The following is a 9,301-nucleotide window of genomic DNA, read 5'->3' on the forward strand; positions in this document are numbered from 1 at the left end:
GGCGGGCCCGCGCCTCCAGGAACTACGGGTCCCGGCATGCACCGGGGCGGCCTGGCCCAGCGGCCCGTGAACTACCGGTCCCGGCGAGCATCGAGGCGACTAGCCCATCGGCCCAGGGACTACTGATCCCGAGATGCACCGAGGCGGCCGGGCCCGTGGGCCCACAAATTCAGACCCCACAGTGCGCCGGGGCGGCCTGACCCAGGAACTACATGTCCCGGCGTGCGTTCTAGGCGGCTTGACCTGGAGGCCCGAGGACTACGAGTCCCAGCATGCACCAGGGCGACGTGGCCAGCCGGCGCTTATTCCGGGGTTCACCGAAGTGGCCCTGAACGTCAGCGAAAACCTACTCTGCTTCAAGTTGCGTGGCAGGATTACGGGGCTCGCGGCTTGGTCGCTACGCGTGTCAAGAAGGCCGAGCGCACATGCGCATTGGCTATCTTTCCGCGCCCGGGCGACAGACAGCGGGCGAACCTGGAACATGGCCAGAATCAAGCCCTGCACGCTTGCGTAGCAAACTGCTCCTGGGACATCTTGGAGAGGGCCCAGGTGGATGCTGAACATCCTCCAAGGCAGGACAGGGGACCGAGGGGCGCCGGGAGCCGCACTTCCCTCTTCCAGTACTCTTGCTGCTCTTGACCGGGTTCCCGGGTCAGGCTCTCGCTCCTGATCTTGACTTTGCTTCCGGTGGGCTGCAGGTGGGCGGGAGCGCCCTCCCCAGAACCTGAGCGGCCGGGTGTCGGGGATGCTGGCTACCACTGGATGGATGGGAGTGCGGGTCCTGTCCTGGAGGACAAGGCCGAGTCTGCCCTGAAGAAGGTGAACTAAGCTGGTAGAACGCGCCCCACGTTTTCCCGTCCCTGCGGAGACGAGAACCTAGGTCCCCAAAGGGGCCGAGCTCGTGCTGCTCGGCCTGGAGCACCTCCAAGCGGGCCCAGGCGCTGCGAACTTGCTAGGTTTAGTGTTCCGGCGGGTGCCCAGCCTGCCCCACCTCCTAGTCCACTAGCCAGAGACTGGTTTGGGGCCTTTGGGATTCTCTTGGGAGCTAGGCTGGGCGCGCAAACTGCTCAGGCATCCAGCTGGGTAGGGAGCTCGAATCCTCTTCAGGAGGGAGAGACCTCTGAGCCACCTCCCACTTCCTGCCTTAACATAGGGATCACAAAGTTCGAAGAAAGATGAGGTGAGACAGGGAAAGAAACCTGGGAAAAATGTGGGGATCCGGTGCACTTAGAGACCAGTTGTACTCCAGTCCTTTCTCGCTGGTCAAAATCATTCCCAGTGGGATCCCCCCCTTCTGGCTTGCACCCCAAACTTAAGGGCACCATCCCTGGGGATCGTCACCTCTCAGCATTTGCTTCTCTCAGGCTCTTGGCTGGCCCAGAGGTCTTTCCATCGTTCTTGCCCTGCCCTACTCTGTTTTGTTCGAGAATATAATCCCAGGGCACCTCTTGACACAGTCTACACTCCTCTTTTCTGGGTGCTTGAGTGTGGAATTCCTGATCCCTCCATCACAAAGGCTGGCTGAATGAGCAGGTCCCTAGGAGTTCTGCCCTGCACTTTCCCTTCAACCTTCATCAATTGGGAAGAAGGAGCCAGGTTTTAAAGAGCCAGAGCCCTCAGAGTCAGACGGTGGGCCTGGTTCCCTATCTCAGGTGGACAAGGGTAATGTTACTTACTGCAGGGCACTTTGAAGATGTCCAGAAATTCCTGTATCTTCACTGGGCAGGGAACATTGTAGACATCAAACGGGGAGTTAATCTAAGCACAGGCATGATCGGAATCTAGACCTCTGCTGCCAACAAACCATAAAGGGGCTCGCTTTCCACCCACTCCCAAGAAGCAAAGGGGGATAAGAAAAGACAATCCAGGGACCAGCAGTTGGCATAATGGCTGTGTCGCTGGACTCCCACGTAGTCGACTGCGGTTCGAGTCCCAGACTCGGAAGCTTAAATTCAAACCGGGCATATGTGCATGTGTGCCCAAGATCCTGAGAGGAGAATGGAGGAGAAGGGATTGCGGCATGGCCATCCCCCCTGGGGGGGGGATTTCTCATTTTCTTTCTCTGTCTCTGTCTGTCTTTCTGGTAAGCACACGTGCCCTATAGCAGAAAACCTCTCAAAAAAAAAAAAAAAAAAAAAAAAAAGAGAGAGAGACAATCCTGTCCCCTCACCCAAGGTCAGGCCTGAGCTAGAGCAAACAGGTGCTTAGGGTTAGACAGGACTGGCCATTTTCCACCCCAAGCATAGGAGATTGTCCTAGTGCTACTAGGGACATTGGGCTGGAGCTCTGGATGGCCCTGCCTGGATGCCATGAAAGGATAGAAAGGGAGACCTTGCAGAGAGGGGGTGAGAATTAGTTCTTGTCCCTGTCTGTGGCTATGAAATCCCAACCCTATGTGTACAAGTGTTTGTTTGCAAGACTTCGAAGGACACTGGACAAGGGAGGAAGCTCCCTACTCACAGAAGTTCCAGGCATGAGGAAATGTAGCAACACACTGCTCCCACAGTTGGGATGACTCACTTTTGGCCCAGAAAGAGGAATGCCCAGCCGGATGGGGTGAGCGAGGAGCTAATAGGGTCAACATGGCAGAATGGGTGTCTGTAATGCTTGGGCAGCCTGGGGAGGTAGGATATTAGAGACATTCACATCTCAACAGTCAAAATAGCTTTTGATATGTTTTTGATTATCTAAAGAACACATGCACAGTGTAGCCATTGCAAGTTTATGAAACTCAGTAAAGATAAAAGTAGAAATCTGGCATCCTGTCGGCTTACTGTGCCCATGAATGGCTGTCCTCCTGCCTCGTGTCTCCCTCCCCTTAGGCAGAAGTCCCAGTGCACAGAACCACAGCACATTTTGTTTGTAGGGCGAGAGCACTCACTGGAGAGACAGAGAAAGAGAAAAAGCATTTCCCCAGGGGAGATGGCTACTCTGCAGTTCCTTCTCCATTCTCCTCTTGGGATTTTGGGCACACACTCGTACATGCCTGAATGTGTTTTTCACGCTGCCGGGTCCAGTGTGCAAACTGCCCAGGCCACCATGTGAGAGCCCGACGCCTTAACCTCTGTGCCACCTACTGGCCCCTGTAACAGTTTGCTTTAATATGATGGACTCTAGCCTTTTTCTTTCTCTTTATTTCTGGGACTCTCCGTTTCTCTTTACTATGCACCCCATAACCTATATATAACCTCCCATAGTCCACAGTCACTCTGTATTTACACAGCAGAGTGGGGAAGTGGTGGGATGTCCAGGTAGCATACAGGCCCCAGTTAGGCAGGGGGTTAGGGAATCGGGTTAGGGGAAGGCTGGGGATCAGGATCAGGATAGAGAGAGATTAGTGATCAGAGTGCCAGAGGACGACAGCAGGGCTGTGTGCACCTGACCATGCTCAGGTGCCAAACTAGGGGGGGTCTTGCCAGAAGGTGTGAGAAGGAGGAGAGAGACAGCAGGGTCCAGGGTATGTGCCAGAGAGGGACTGTTAGGTTTGTCCAGGGAATTTCAGCTGGGGAGCAGGGGAACCTGAGGGGGTGCCTGGGGTAGTGGAAGGCAGCAGGCTCACCGGCCTACGGGCTGAAGAGAGGTCAGAGCCAGGTAGCAGAGTGATTGGGCTGACAAGGGAGGATACTTGCCGGGGGTGGCGAGTGCTTCCTGAAGATGCAAAGGATTCAGTGAACCTAGAACAGCACAAGGCTCCAGGTTGGATTTACATTTGGGTCTTGAGAGCCTAGGTTTAAAAAACAGAAAAATAGAGAGAGAGCCTAGGTTTGATATTTGTGGATTGGGGTAGGGCCTCGCCCCATATTTTCTCCTTACGCCTAAGTAACACATCTCTGGTTTGGTTGGGACGACTTGGCTACAACAGTTCACTGGCTTCTCTCTCAGTTATCTCTGGGACTTTGAGTGACAGGTCTTTGAAGTGAGAGTGGTCCACTTGACCCTTTCTGCTTCCTTCTGCCTATCACGCACTGCCACTGGGGGAAGTAGGAAGAAGGTGCCTGGGCTTCCTACTTGGGGCTTGCTTTACATAAGAGCAAGAAAACATCTCTTCAGTCACTGTTTTTTGAGGAGCTGGGGAGGAAAGGCTGTTGGATTACTGGGTCAGAGTGAAGGCAGGGACTCCAGTTAGCATAATGGCTATGTCACTGGACTCCCACATAGTCGACCGTGGTTTGAGTCCCGGACCGAGCGGCTTAAACTCACGCTGGGCGCATGTGCGTGCGTGCCCAAGATCCCGAGAGGAGAATGGAGGAGAAGGGATTGTGGTGTAGCCATCCCCCCTGGGGGGTGATTTCTCGCTTTCTGTCTCTCTGTCTCTCTGTCTCTGTCTGTCTGGTGAGCGCACGGGCCCTATAGCAAAAACCTCTCCAACAAAAAACAAAAAAAAGAGTGAGTTCAGATGTATATATATTTAAAAGAGTTCTTTATTTAATTCCATTTGTTATTATTATTTTTTAATTTGACCAGATAGAGAGAGAGACAGAGGAAGAAAAAGCAAGAAAGCAAGCTGCCAGGTCCGGGACTTGAACTATAGTTGGCCATGTGGGGATCCAGTGCCTTTAACCACCATGCCACCTGCTAGCCCCTGCAGATGTATATTTTTATAAACCTTTGACATGCATAAAGTGAAGTGGTCAAGTCTTAAGTGTATAATCAGAAGCATTTTCCTGTGATGAAATCCTTGTTCCAGTCAAGGTCAAAGTCTGCAGGCTCTCTAGAAACCTTCTTATTCTCTCTTCTAACATCACCCCTTCTCAAAGATAACCGGTATTCTGACCTACCATCAAACATCACTTCTGCCAGTTGTTTTCACTTTATACAGATGGAATTGAACAGTATATATTTTCTCTGGTTTCTTTCATTTAACACCAAGTTTGTCGGGGCCAGCAGATGGCGCAATGATTGTCACTGGACTTCCACATCACCAACCGCAGTTGGCGTCCTGGACCTGAAAGCTTGAAACTCAAGCCGTGCTTGTGTGTGTGTGCACATATGTGCCCAAAATTCCAAGAGGAGAATGGAGAAGAAGGTATTGCAGCATGGCCATTCCTCCCGAGCGGGGGCGTGATATCTCGCTTTCTGTCTCTCCCTGCATCTCTAGCGACCACACATACCCTATAGCAAAAATCTCTAAAAAAACAAACAAACCCAAAACACTAAATTTGTCAAATTCATCTATGTTGTTGTATGTAAAGTATTTGCTATTTTTCATTGCTACGCAGCATCCCGTTGTATGGATACACCACCATTTGTTTTTCAGTACTATGATTGATGGATCTTCATTTTTTGACAGTTAAGAATAACATTGGTGGGGCCAGCAGGTGGTGTGGTGGTAAAAGCATTGGATTCCCAGAGGGTTGACCTCAGTTTGAATCCCAGACTAGGCTGCTTGAAAATCATGCCGGGTGTATGTGCATGTCCAAAATTCAGAGAGGAAAATGCAAGAAGGGATTGCATTTAGAAGGGATTGCAGCAAGGTCATCCCCCCTGTGGGGTGAATTCTCACTTTTCCTTTATCTGTCTCTATGTGCCCTATGGCAAAAACCTAAAGAAAGGGAAAAAGAAGAATAACATTAGTTAGGAACAACATGGTTTTTGTTAAACATACACATGCCTTCTAGAAGGGTGGAAGTTTTGCTTAAATAGGTACTGTCAAATGGTTTTCCAAAGTGATTTTTCCAGCTCACCCTACCACCTGCAGAGTAGAAGCTCTTTAGTCATTCCATATCTCCACCAACACTTGGCTTTGTGATTGTGATTTTAATCATCCTGGAGAGCAAGGGATGAGTTATGGTTTCATTTTGTATTTCTTTTATGACTGAGGACTTTGAGGAAAGTTTTCATACGGCTTTGACCGTGTGGACCTCCTCCTGTGTGAAGTGCTGTGTAAGTCTAGTTCTTTGACCATTGCTCTGTTGGGTCATTTGTCCTTTTCTTACTGATTTATAGCAGTTTTTGGTATATTCTGAATATGGGTCCTTAGTCAGATATTTTGAGTATGCTCTCCCAGTCAGTGGACTGCTGATGACGTCTTTTTTGCTCGTTTGTTCAAGTTATTTGCCAGAAAGTGGGTGCACTCAGAGAGAGAGGAAGAGGAACAAGCACTCCTCAATGGGGCGTGGTCATGCTGCAGTCCCTCCTCTATTTCTCCATCCTGTCAGGATTTGGGGCACACACGCATATGTACTGGACACGTTTTTCAAGCTACTAGGGCTGGGATTTGAACTGTGTGGTTGGCCATGTGGGATCCAACTCCCTTCACCAGCAGGCCACAGGGCTGGTCCAATAATATCTTTTGAAAAAAAGAAATTCTTGGGGCCAGTGGGTGGTATAGTGGTTAATGGTGCTGGACTCCCATGTGGCTAACTCCGGTTCAAGTCCTGAACCTGGCAGCTTGCTTTCTCTCTCTCTCTCTCTCTCTCGCTCTCACTCTTGCTCTCTCTCTCTCTGTCCCTCTCTGGTTGAATTAAAATAAATAAAGCTAAATAAAAGAATTCTTTAAAAAAAAAGTTATTGATTTTAATGATTTAATCTCTTTCTTTGGTGAGAGTATTTTGTGACTTAATCCAGAGGCTTGAGAAACCCTGATCTTCCATGTGGCCACCAGCATTGAAAAGCATTAAGCCACAACCACACCAGTTTGGCTCAGCCAAACAAGCTTTTTTTCTTACATAAGAAGTATTTTTTAATTTAATATTTATTGTTATTATTACTTTTTTATTTTTTCAAAATTGTTTATTTTTATTAATTCATTCATTTATTTTAATTTGACCAGAGAGAGATACAGAGAGAGAAAGAGGATGTGAGAAAGCAAGCCACCTGGTCCAGGACTTGAACCGTGATCGGCCATGTGGGAGTATCCAGCGTCTTAACCACCATGCCACCTGCTGGTCCCCATTAATTTTTAATTTGATCAGAGAGAGAGAGAGAGGGAAAGTGAGAAAGCAAGCTACCAGTTTCAGGACTCAAACAGTGGTTGACCATATGGAAGTCCAGCATCTTAACCGCCACACTACCTACCGGCTCCCAGACAAGCTTCTTTTAAACAAAAACAAAAAAACGGGTCATCTCTGTGGTGCAACGACAATGCACTGCTCACAAGAAGCCTGATCCCACATGGCAACTAAGTGGTAGCTTTACAACTGGGCTTAATATATAGTGCTGTCAGACTGCCAGCTAATTTTTCTTCAGGATAGTTTTGGATGTACTTAGTGTCCATGTTCAAATCTTTAGTCAGGTCAGCCTGAAACACACCAGGAATTACATGCATGTCCAAGATCCAATGGGCTGGAGGACTGGAGGGCTGGAGGAAGGGGATTATGGTCTGACCAGATCCTGTAGAGGGTGCTCATCTCTCTCTCTCTCCCCCACCCCATGTGCACACACACACACATTTTATCATGAATAAAGAAAAATCTTGGGGACCAGCAGATGGCATAATGATTACATCACTGGGCTCCCACATAGCCGACTTCTGTTCAGGTCCCAGACCCAGGGTCTTAAAACTCGTGGTGGGCATGTGTGCCCAAGGTCCAGAGAGGAGAATGAAAATGGGAGAGAAGGGAATGCAGCATGGTGATCTCTCCCACACACACACACCGCCCCCACACAGAGGTGTGTGTGATTTCTCGCTTTCTGTCTCTTGGGCGAGTGCACACACCCTGTAGCAAAAGTCTGTCTTAAAAAAAAAAAAATCGGGACCAGCAGTTAGCGTAATGGCTATGTCGCTGGACTCCCATGTAGCTGACCACTGTTCGTGTCCCGGACCCAGTGGCTTAAAATTCACACCAGACACGTGTGCGTGTGTGCCCAAGATCCTGAGAGGAGAATAGAGGAGAAGGGATTGCAGTGTGGCCATCCCCCCTGGGGGGTAATTTCTTGCTTTCTGTCTCTGTCTGTCTGGTGAACGCACGCACCTTGTAGCAAAAACAAAAACAAACAAACAAACAAAAACCTCTCCCCCCCTCCAAAAAAAAATTGAAAAACAGAAACACTAGGCCAGTTCCATGGCCATGAGAATCCCACATGGCCAGTCGTGGTTCCAGTCCTGGTCCTTATAGCTTGAAACACAAAGGGTGTATGTGCATGTGTGCCACAAATCCTCATAGGATGGAGAAATGGAAGAGAAGGGTTTGTAGTGTAACCACATTCCACTGGAGGGGGTGCTTTCTCCCTTTCCCTCTCTGTGTCTCTGTCTCTGATGAGTGCATGCATCCTTTGACAATGTATTTTTTTTCACAGATGATAATCAATTTATTAAAATAGTTGACTTAGGCATCTGCAATGGTGACTTCAACCTCAACTCCTGGTTCGATACTGATGGAAGTAATCTGTTTAACCATCTCAGGAGGACTGTGCAAATCAATGAGTCGCTTGTGGATTCTCATCTGGAAACTATCCCAAGTCTTAGAACCTTCACCACAAGGTATTTTTCTTATAGGTCTCAAAGTCTTGGTAGGCATCCGAACTGGTCCTTTCACCTTGAGATTCTTTTCCTTTGCACCTCTGATTAAGTCAGCACACACTTTCTCCTGGGACTTTACATTGCAGCTGGTTAAAGTCATTCTAATTTGGTGAATGGCCACCTCTGGATCCACGGGTGTTTTTCCAGTATCTTTAAAAGCCATGGCTGCGGCGTGGCTTCCTGACCGACCTATTCCTCAGCGAGAGTGAATAGCGGTGAGTTAGGAGCAGAGCGGGCCCCTGGAGCTCAGCGCCACCTGTGTCTACTTATTCCACAAAGAGGGGTAATATATATTTTTAAAGATGTGAAATGTTTCAGTTGTTTGGGAAGAGTGCAGATTGCTCACAAGTAAGAGAGGAAGGTCAAGGGGAGATGGCAGAAGGGGTAGGATTGGGTAAAAGTCCATTAGAAATTTTCTGGAACAGTTTATTGACAGTAGGGTAACGTATAGTTCTTGTGTCAGCAAGTTTGTGGCCAACTCTAAAGGGGTCTAGTACAAGTTTCTATCGTGAAAAAGAATATTTTTGTGATGGTCAGACACAGAGACAACAGGGAGTAACCAATAAGCATACTGTGAGCAAACACCCTTTTTTTCCCTCTAATTTAGCAGAGCAATCTCTCCTCTGGGTAAACTTTATGTTCACACTACCTTTGGGGCCATGAGCCAAGGAGTGTGGATTCTATTTTATTCCTTGGACTTTTGGGTTATACCCGAACCAACAGCAGATGGTTTTAAACACTGGACCTTTATAACTGGAACTTGATATATGGTGCTATTAGACCTCCAGCTTGTTGGATGTACTTGGTGTCCTTTGGTGAACAAAGGTTCTTAATTTTGTA

The 9,301-nt window shown here is 48.6% G+C and overlaps 1 pseudogene; it reads right to left on the reverse strand.

Moving 5' to 3' along the window:
- Positions 1–8,234: 8,234 nt before the first annotated feature.
- LOC102501131 (40S ribosomal protein S20 pseudogene) lies at positions 8,235–8,669 on the reverse strand (annotated as a pseudogene).
- Positions 8,670–9,301: the final 632 nt, after the last annotated feature.

The sequence above is a fragment of the Tupaia chinensis genome, unplaced genomic scaffold, assembly GCF_000334495.1.
Source record: "Tupaia chinensis unplaced genomic scaffold, TupChi_1.0 Scaffold000360_1, whole genome shotgun sequence".
Taxonomy (NCBI): domain Eukaryota; kingdom Metazoa; phylum Chordata; class Mammalia; order Scandentia; family Tupaiidae; genus Tupaia; species Tupaia belangeri.